We start from the raw sequence: 9641 nt of genomic DNA on the forward strand, positions 1-9641 counted from the left end.
GGTGAGGCGGGGCGCGGTCAGAGGCGGAGCATCCTAGGGATGGGGCGGGGCCAGAGCCCGCTGCACCACTACACAGCCCACTAGTGTTAGTATCTCAGCTCTGTCCCGGCACCACAGGAGGAATAGCAGCGGGGCTGTAGAAGGTGGACACCCCTTGGTTGCTCTGCCCGCGAGGCCAGGGACTAAGGCGGGGTTCTCCTCATCTCTACATCCAGGAGAGTGATTCAGGATGCGTAGGCAGTCCCACCCCCCACCACCCCCACCCCACCCCACCCCCCGTGCCTCTTTCTCCCTCCCTCTCTCCCTCCCTCCCTCCCTCCCTCCCTCCAGGAATTCTCTGTGTAGCCGTGGCTATCCTGGAACTCACTCTGTAGACCAGCTGCCTCTACCTTCCTGAGTGCTGAGACCACCCACCACTGCTCAGCTCAACCTGGGTCTCTTAAAAAATCAGGGGATAGAAGGTACTATTTATAAAGTGAGATCTAGGCATCTCCTCCAGCCTCTTTCTGTCTTAGTTTGCTTTCTATTGCTGTGGTAATAAAAAAAAAAAAAGTATGACAAAACACAACTTGGGGAGGAAAGGGTTTGTTTGGTTTGCGTATTCCTGGTCACAGCCCCTTAAGAGAAACCAAGGCAAGAACTCACAGAGAAATGTTTCTTACTGGCTTACTCCCCATGGCTTGCCCAGCCTGCTCGCTGAGTAGCACTCAGGACCACCACTCCTAGTAAGCTGGGCCCAATCAATCATTAATTAAGAAAATATCCTCCCCAGACTTGCCTACAGGCATTATGTGGGAGGTGTTTTCGTAATTGAGGTCCCTTTTCCCAGATAACTCTGAGTTGTGTCAAATTGAACAAACCAACCAAACATTAACCAGGTTCCCAAGGCATCACCAGGAAGGGCGGGACATTCAGGCTAGTGTCAGACCTGGAGTTGCTGCCCCAAGTAGCCCCTGAGTCTTGACTCTGGGCGCAGACCCAGCATGCTGGTTTTCCCTAGCAGGTGGTCTGCCCATGGGAGTTCCCCACATGGACTCAGAAACAAGGGAGCCAAGACTTTCACCCACACATCTAAGTTCCCTACATGCTCTACAAGGCTGAGGTCCAACTTACTTAGCAGGAGCAATTGCTCTCCCTGAGGTTGTGAATGAGGAAACGCTTATATCCACCATCCTCACAGCCTTTCTGTTTTCCTTTGCTTTACTACTGGCGACGGTTGTACTTAAAGCCTTGAGTGTGCTGAGTAAGCACTCTATCATTGACTTATAGCGCCAACCATTTTTAAATATATATACATATATGTATAGACACATATGTGCATGCACACACACACACACACACACACACACACACACACACACACACACACACACACATACATATATATATATATATATATATATATATATATATATATATATATTTGAAACAAGGTCTCACTGTGTAGCCCTGGCTGGCCTGGAACTCACAGAAATCTGCTTGCTGCTACCTCCCAAGTTTTGAGCCAGTCTCACTCAGTTGCCCAGTAAGACCCTGAAATCCTCAGCCTCCTCAGCAGCTGGGACTACAGGCCCAGTTCGCACAGGTTCTGCCGGCAGAACTAGCATGGAACCAGTTTGGTTTTGCACTGGACCCATGGACCTCCTGCTCTGCCCTGTCCTCTTACAATGTTCTTAGACTTAATGCTTTATGGAAAGAGGAGGCAGAGGAAGAAAGGGGCTGCAGGCCCACAACTGCCCCAGAAAAGGCCAGTCTCATCATCACTGGTCCTCTGAGCCAGAAGTTCTCAGGAATCACGGAGCCCAGCATGGGAGGACTGGGCTGCCGGGTTGGCCAGGATGTGGGAGGTCCCCAGCCAAGACTCACAAAGCCCAGGCCAGGAGCTTCCCACGGCCCCCAGCAGCCCTGTCTGGGGCCTTGGTGCTGGAGCACCCTAGAAGGAATCAGGCAGATAAGGATGCGATTCATTCCCAGTGCTTTCTAGATGCCCCATACATCTTCAGTACCATGTCTAGTCTTTAAAAAGACATGGCAGGCTGGCCGTGGTGGTGCCAGGCTTTTAATTCCAGCACTCAGGATGGGAGGCAAAGGCAGGTGGAGCTTTATAGGATCTCTACAAGTTCAAGGCCGGCCTTATCTACAGAGAGAGTTCCAGGACAACCAGGGCTATAGAGTGAGACCCTGTCTCAACAAACAAACAAACAAACAAACAAAACCAAGATATCTCTCCAGGCACTATTAACATAAACAGAGAAGACATACACTGCTGCAAGGCCTCAAGTCCCCAGCTATGTTGCTCACAAGCTAACCTCTGGGTCATTGGAACCAGGGATGCCCCAGAGCCCCCTTCCCTCAGAGCCTGCAAGCAAGTCTGGGAGCAGAGCCAGCCTCTGTGGGGAACCTAGAGATTCTGAGCCCACCTAAGTGCCCCCAAGGTGTGAACCTGGGTCTCCTAGCCACCCAGACCCCATAGAGCCTAAGAAAGGTGGCTCTATCTTGACCAAGTAAACAGGGAAGGGAGGAATTCAGACAGCCACCAGGGTACCAAAAAGAGATGCCTCTCACAGGTTAATGACCCCCAGCGTCAGCCACCAAAGAGATTTTCCAAAACAGAAAAACTCCAAGGCTCTTTTTCTTCTACCTTCTTCTCTATGTGTGGGAGCCCCCATCCCCCACAGGAGCCAAGTCCTTGCATAGTGTTACTCCTTCCCCAAGCGCCCCCTCCCCCCATAGCACAGGTCTGAGTGAAAGCCAAACTCAAAGACAAGATGCCCATTAACAATGAGATCCTATGACTGGCTTGGAGTGCAAACTGAGCGGTCATTAGAGTCCAAGGGAAAATACAGGATTTCCTTGAAATGGCAAAACCCACACAAAGGTAACAGGTCTGCATCACAAACATATGCTAGAACTGTTCTGACAAATACAGGAAAAGTCCGGAGAGCTGGCTCAATGGGTAAATGTGCCTTACAAGCCTGACAACGTGACTCTGTCCTGGACCCCTTTATAAAGGTGAAGAGAGAAAGCCAACTCCACAAAGTGGGCCCCTGACCTCCACACACACAGACACAGTGGCTCATGTGCCACTGCCAACAATAATACTACAATAAAGTTTTTTAAAGTGTTTGGAAAGAAGCCAGGCTTGGAGGCGCATGCCTGTAAAACTTAGAAGATTGGGAAGGTACTGTTGACCTCTGACTTCCACATGCACCCACCACACACACGTGACACACACACACACACTCTGACTTCCACATGCACCCACCACACACATGATACACACACACACACACACACACACACACACAGACCTAGGAGTTTCACTACTGTCAAAACTCAAGTGTAAACGGAGAAATTAGATTTCCACCTCTGTTTGCCACGGCCATGAGGAGGCAACTCTCTGTATTCTAACCTGGGAACAGGAAACCAACAGCTCCCACTCATGGGAGCCCCTGTTTCTCTCAAGAAATTAATTTACTCCATCCATCACATCTCCTCCTCTCTGCCCTGACACCTCCAGGTTACCACACTGTGAGGCAGTCCCACCTCTTTCAGCTGCCTGCCCACACATCCCAACTGCCTTCCCTGCAGGGATCCGGCTAGGGCTTGCTTCTTCCTACTCGGAAGGGCACCAGCACTCCTAGGTGTGGTCAGAGAAGACAGGACTAGAAGGCTATATTCTCTTTAGCTTTGTCAGCATGACACAGCCTAGGGTCACCTGAGAAGGGAGTACACACGTGTCTGGTGAGTTGTCTGGGTCGCCCAGCCCACTACAGGTAGCACTATCCCCTGGGCAAATGGTCTCTCGGGCTGTGGTAGGAAAGTAGCTAAACATGAGTCTGGGTAAACAAAACAGAGAAGGAAGCAGCAAGCAGCACTTCCCACGGTTCTTGCCTTAGTTCCTGCCTCAACTTCCCTCAGCGATTCTTGGTTGTCAACTTGACTACATCTGGAACTAAAACTCAAACATGGAAGGCATGTGAGAAATTCCTGCCACTGCACCCCCCGCCTCCCAGACAGGGTTTCTCTGTGTAATAGTTCTGGCTGTCCTGGAACTCTCTGTAGACCAGGCTGGCCTCGAACTCACAGCCATACACCTGCCTCTGCCTCCCGAGTGCTGGGATTAAAAGCATATGCCACCCACGCCCGGGAGGAATTTTTTGTTTTATTGAAGCAAAAAGATGCGAATCTAATGTGGATCACTGAGTTAGGAATAGGAGGACACCCTTTAATCTGGGCCACATCTTCCTGGAAGGAGGAAGCTTTTGCTCTTTGCCTGCTTGCTCTCGCCTCGCTAGCAAGTCCGGTCCTTTCACTGGTTTTAGAGCAGTGGTTCTCAACCTTCCTAATACAGTTCCTCATGTTATAGTGAACCCCAACCATAAAATTAATTTTTGTCGATACTTTAGAACTGCAATTTTGCTTTTTGTTTGTTTGTTTTTGTTTTTCGAGACAGGGTTTCTCTGTGTAGCCTTGGCTGTCCTGGACTTGGACTCACTTTGTAGACCAGGCTGGCCTCGAACTCACGGCGATCTACCTGCCTCTGCCTCCCGAGTGCTGGGATTAAAGGCGTGCAGAATTTTGCTTTTGTTATGAATGGTAATGTAAGTATTTGGTTTCCAATGGTCTTAGGCAACCCCTCTGAAAGGGGCCATTGGATCACCCGAAGGGTTGTGACCCACGGGTTGAGAACCACTTAATTAGCCCCTGCTTCTTCAGGATTTAAGTGACCCTGGGTGGAGAGCGCTGACTAACAGACTTCACAGTGCTGCCACTCCCTGTAACCAAGCACTGAAATGGATGAGCCATTACGGAGGCCGTTCTTATTCAAACCACCACGGGCTATAACCTGTAAAAATGAAATAAACCCAGTCTTTCCCTAAGGGTTTTTTGTTCATGGTGTTTGTCACAGCAACAGAGTGAAAGTATAACGGAGGCTAAAGTCGGGGTGGAGGGTGGGAATCAGATAAAATGTGTTAAATGGGTATTCTTAAGTTCTAATTGGAAAATAGGAAGGCAATGAAGAATTATCCTGTCTTAGGTAGGGTTTCTATTGCCGCAATGAACCACCATGACCAAAAAGAAAGTCTGGGAGGAAAGGGTTAATTTGACTGACACTTCCACATGGCAGAAGCCAGGACAGGAGCTCAACAGGGCAGGAAACCTGGAGGCAGGAGCCCATGCAGAGGATGAGGAGGGGGTGCTGCTTACTGGCTTGCTCCCCACGGCTCGGTCAGCCTGCTCCCTGATAGAACCCAGGACCACCAGCCCAGGGATGGCACCACTCACAATGGGCAGGCCCTCCCCCCACTGATCACCAATTGAGAAAACGCCTCACAGCTGGATCTCACAGGAGACATTTCCTCAACTAAGGCTCCTTCCTCTCTGGTGACTCCAGCTTGTGTCAAGTAAAACAAAACCAGCCAGTACACCTGACCCCTTGTCAGCTTGACACACAAACACATCACTATTAAGCCACAACCTTCTCTTTCTTATTCATCCCCAAGATCTCACGTTAAAAAAAAAAAAAATAATAACTTTAAAAGTCCCACAGTCTTTATAAATTCAAACACATTAAAAATTTCAATCTCTTTAAAATACCCAATCTTAGCCGGGCATGGTGGCGCACACCTGTAATCCCAGCAGTCGGGAGGAGGAGGTAGGTGGATCACTGTGAGTTCGAGGCCAGCCTGATTTACAAAAAGAGTCCAGGACAGCCAAGGATACACAGAGAAACCCTGTCTTGAAACCCCCCCCCCCAAAAAAATAAAATATCTAATCTTAGACAGATGGTGGTGGTCCATGCCTTTAGGGCAGCAGAGGCCGGCAGATTTCTGTGAGTTTGTGGCCAGTGTGGTCTACACAGTAACTTCCAGAACAGCCAACTCTATACAGAGAAACCCCACCTTGAAAAAACGTGTGCACACATACACACACCTCTCTCTAATCTTTTAAAACCCAAAAATCTTTCAACGGTGGGCTCCAGTCAAGTACTTTCTTACTTCAAAAGGGAAAACTCAGGCCGGAGTCATAAGCAAAGCAGGGATCCACTTACGAGCCCCTGGATTCCCCCAAGGGGGGGGGGTCACTTCTGCAGCTCTGCCCTTGCAGCACACACGGCGTGTCTCCTAGGCTCCAGCTGGCTCCACTCCACCGCTGCTTGGTGGCCATCTCATGGTAGTGGCTGGGGTCCCTTGCTGCAACTGGGCTGCCTTTCACCAATAGCCTCTCCTGAGCTCGCCTCATGGTGCCAAGCCTCAGCTTCTCTGCATGACCCCTTCAATCCTGAGTCTTCAACTGCCACTGAGGCTGCACCTTCACCAATGGCCTCCCCTGGCCACTCACAGTACCAAACCCTAGCTGCTCTCCATGACCGCTTCATGCCTTCAAAACCAGTACCTCCTGGGTGAGGCATACACTACCTAGCTTGGCTGCCAGTCTGAGGCACAACCTTGGCCGCCTCTGGAATACAACTTAGTGTACTGACCTGAGGAAACACTGTCCGGAAGATTTCACCTCAATGATGCTGGCCTCTTCTCAATCACCATTAATTTCTCAGCTCCAGCTGACAGACATCAATTGTCCCAGCAAAGCAAAGGTTTCATGTTAGAAGTTCTGGTCCCTTGTTAATCACGCTGACTCTTTAGGTCCAGCTGACCAGAACCACAGTCTTCACACAAATATCCTCACAGAGTATCCGCTTCCCTCTGAAGTGTCACATTCTTATCTTCCAAGCCCCTACAGAACATCCCACTGAGCTCTCAGCACTCAGTGACTTTCCTAGCCCAAAGTTCCAAAGTTCTTCCACAGTCCTCCCAAAACAACAAGATTGTCACAGGACTGGTACCAATTCGCCTTAGGGTTTCTATTGCGTCAACGAACCACCATGACCAAAAAGCAAGTCTGGGAGGAAAAGGTTTGCCTGGCTTACACTTCCACATTGCTGTCCGTCACCGGAGGAAGCCAGGACAGGAACTCAACAGGGCAGGAGTTGCTGAAGAGCACATAGAAGGGCGCTGCTTACTGGCTTGCTCAGCCTGCTTTCTTACAAAACTCAGGACCACCAGCCCAGGAATGGTACCACTCACAATGGGCTGGGCCCTCCCACATTGATCACTAAATAAGAAAAATGCCTTACAGCCGGATCTCATAGAGGTATTTTTCTCAACTGAGGCTCCTTCCTCTCTGATGACTCTAGCTTGTGTCAGGGTGACACAAAACCAGCTAGTACAGCCCTCCCCCCCAAAAGAGACAAGATTTCATATTTATTTACATAATCTCACTGTAGCTTTGTCCCCTTAGCATGCTGTTTTGTGTTGTTTAGAAACAGGGTGTTTGCTGTATTCTCCAGGCTAGTTTCTAACTTCCGCCAGCAATGGCGCTACAGCAGCTCCAGAGGCGCGTGCTGGTCTGTTCTCACGGACTTTTATAGGAAGCTTGATTACAAGCGTCTTCGCTCTCCTGCCATCATTACATATTTTCATCCATCTCTGAATTCTCACCCTCTAGTTAATTTAAAAGCTACTCAACTGTAGTTTTAAAAAAAAAAAAAAAAAAAACAGGTTAATCAGTACCTGAAGCTTCCATCTCCTCTGGGGTCAATTCCCTAAGCTCTGTCTTAATTGAGGCTCTCCCAGGGAGGCACTCTCAGTGACTAAGGGCATGAAAGGGGGTGGGCGGGCCGAGGAAATGACGCTGTGTTGTGCTGTTCATTCTTTCACAGGTCTACAAAAATAAATAAATAAATAAATAAATAAATAAATAAATAAATAAATAAAAATTTTAAAAAGCACTAGTGTTTCCAGGAATGGAATTCCGGAATAGACTGGCTTTGAAGGCACCTGCTGAGCTCTCCAGTGCTCATTGCCTGGCCTAGGCCAGGAGCGTCAGGGCTGACCTTGGGCTAAGAAGCAAGTATCAATCTGACAGATAGCACACACTGGCAGTCTCTATAAACATTCCCAGGGGAGTCTCAGGTTCCCAAGCAGAGGCTGGAACTGTGTCATTTCCATTCATAAGTGGAAAGAAGTGCTCCGTTTGTGGAAAAGGCCTGCTGTGTATACTTACCGAGGGAAAGGTTAGAATAATGGGCTAAACAGGATGTTTTGAGTCCCTCACTAAAGGCACCAGGATAGGGGTGAGTTTCTGGACCCGATTTTCTAGGGTCACCTTATAGACGTGTTGTGGCAACTGCTGAGGACCAAGTGAAGAGATGATTTTTTAAAAAACAAACCTGACAACATTAAGCGAAACAGCCACCGAGCAGTCCCCAGAGAGCAGGTGACTTGCCTGAGTCATGCAGTAACAGCAGTAAGTACCTTGTGTTAAACGACAGATACCAGAGAGACCGTGCCACACATCAGGCCCATGTTAAAAGCCTGGTCCCTAGCCTGGTGGTCCGTGTTAAAAGCCTGGTCCTTAGCCGGGCGTGGTGGCGCACGCCTTTAATCCCAGCACTCGGGAGGCAGAGGCAGACGGATCGCTGAGTTCGAGGCCAGCCTGGTCTACAAAGTGAGTCCAGGATGGCCAAGGCTACACAGAGAGACCCTGTCTCGAAAAAAAAAAAAAAAAAAAAAAAAAAAAAAAAAAAGCCTGGTCCTTAGCCTAGGTGCATAATCTAAATACGCCTTTCTTTGTCTTTTGTCTCTCTCGATTCTCCTCCCCCTCCTTCCACTCACATGATGGCTCACAACGGCCTGTAACTCTAGTTTCCGGAGATCTAATGCCCTCTTCAGGCCTCTGTGGGCACCTCCTGCACACACATGGTACACATACATACACACACTGAAGCATACATACATGCACATAAAATAAATAAATCCAAAACCCAATAAATAATGAAAGTAAAACCCAACCACCAAAGCTTCAGCAAGGTCAAAGATGCTGGTTTTAAAGCATGATTTATGCCCTTTATATATAGTAAGACGGTATCTTCCCCCCCCCCCCCAAGACAGCTTTACAGACCACTCAAGGAGAGCAGTGCAGTAGAAATGCAAATAAAATCCGGCTGGAGAGGGGCGTGACACCTAACAGAAGGAGGTACATTTGTGGAAACAGGTTCAAGGCCGTATGCATTCACATCCTTAGCTCCCTAACTGTAAACAGATGGATCAGCCACCCAGGTTTAAAGGCAGAAGGGGAGACAGAGAGTGCCCAGCTGGTGCGGAGGTATTTCCTGGGCCATCTCATGGGCGGTCCCTATGTGACAGAGCCACATTTATGTAGTCCCCACCTGAGGAATCAAGCCTATGTGTATGTTTATTTTGTAATGTTTTTTTCTTATTTGTACTTTCCAAGTTTTTATAAGTAACTTGAATTAAAATCTGTATAAAAACATACACGTACAAATGTCACTCATGACTTTATAATATACTACATATGTATAAATATTGTATGCATATATGCACATATACATAGCATCTAAATACGTAACTCTTAGAAGATGCAGCCACTCCAATGTCCTTATTGTTGCAGTATTTAGTACTTTTGGTTGTGTGCCTAGCCTTTAATGGTTGAGCCATCTCTTCAGGCCATATTTAGTATTTTTTAAAACTGCAAATTCTTAGCTGGGCTGTGGTGGCACACGCCTTTAATCCCAGCACTCAGGAGGCAGAGGCAGGCGGATCTCTGTGAGTTCGAGG

This window comes from Acomys russatus, chromosome 29 (assembly GCF_903995435.1).
Source record: "Acomys russatus chromosome 29, mAcoRus1.1, whole genome shotgun sequence".
Taxonomy (NCBI): domain Eukaryota; kingdom Metazoa; phylum Chordata; class Mammalia; order Rodentia; family Muridae; genus Acomys; species Acomys russatus.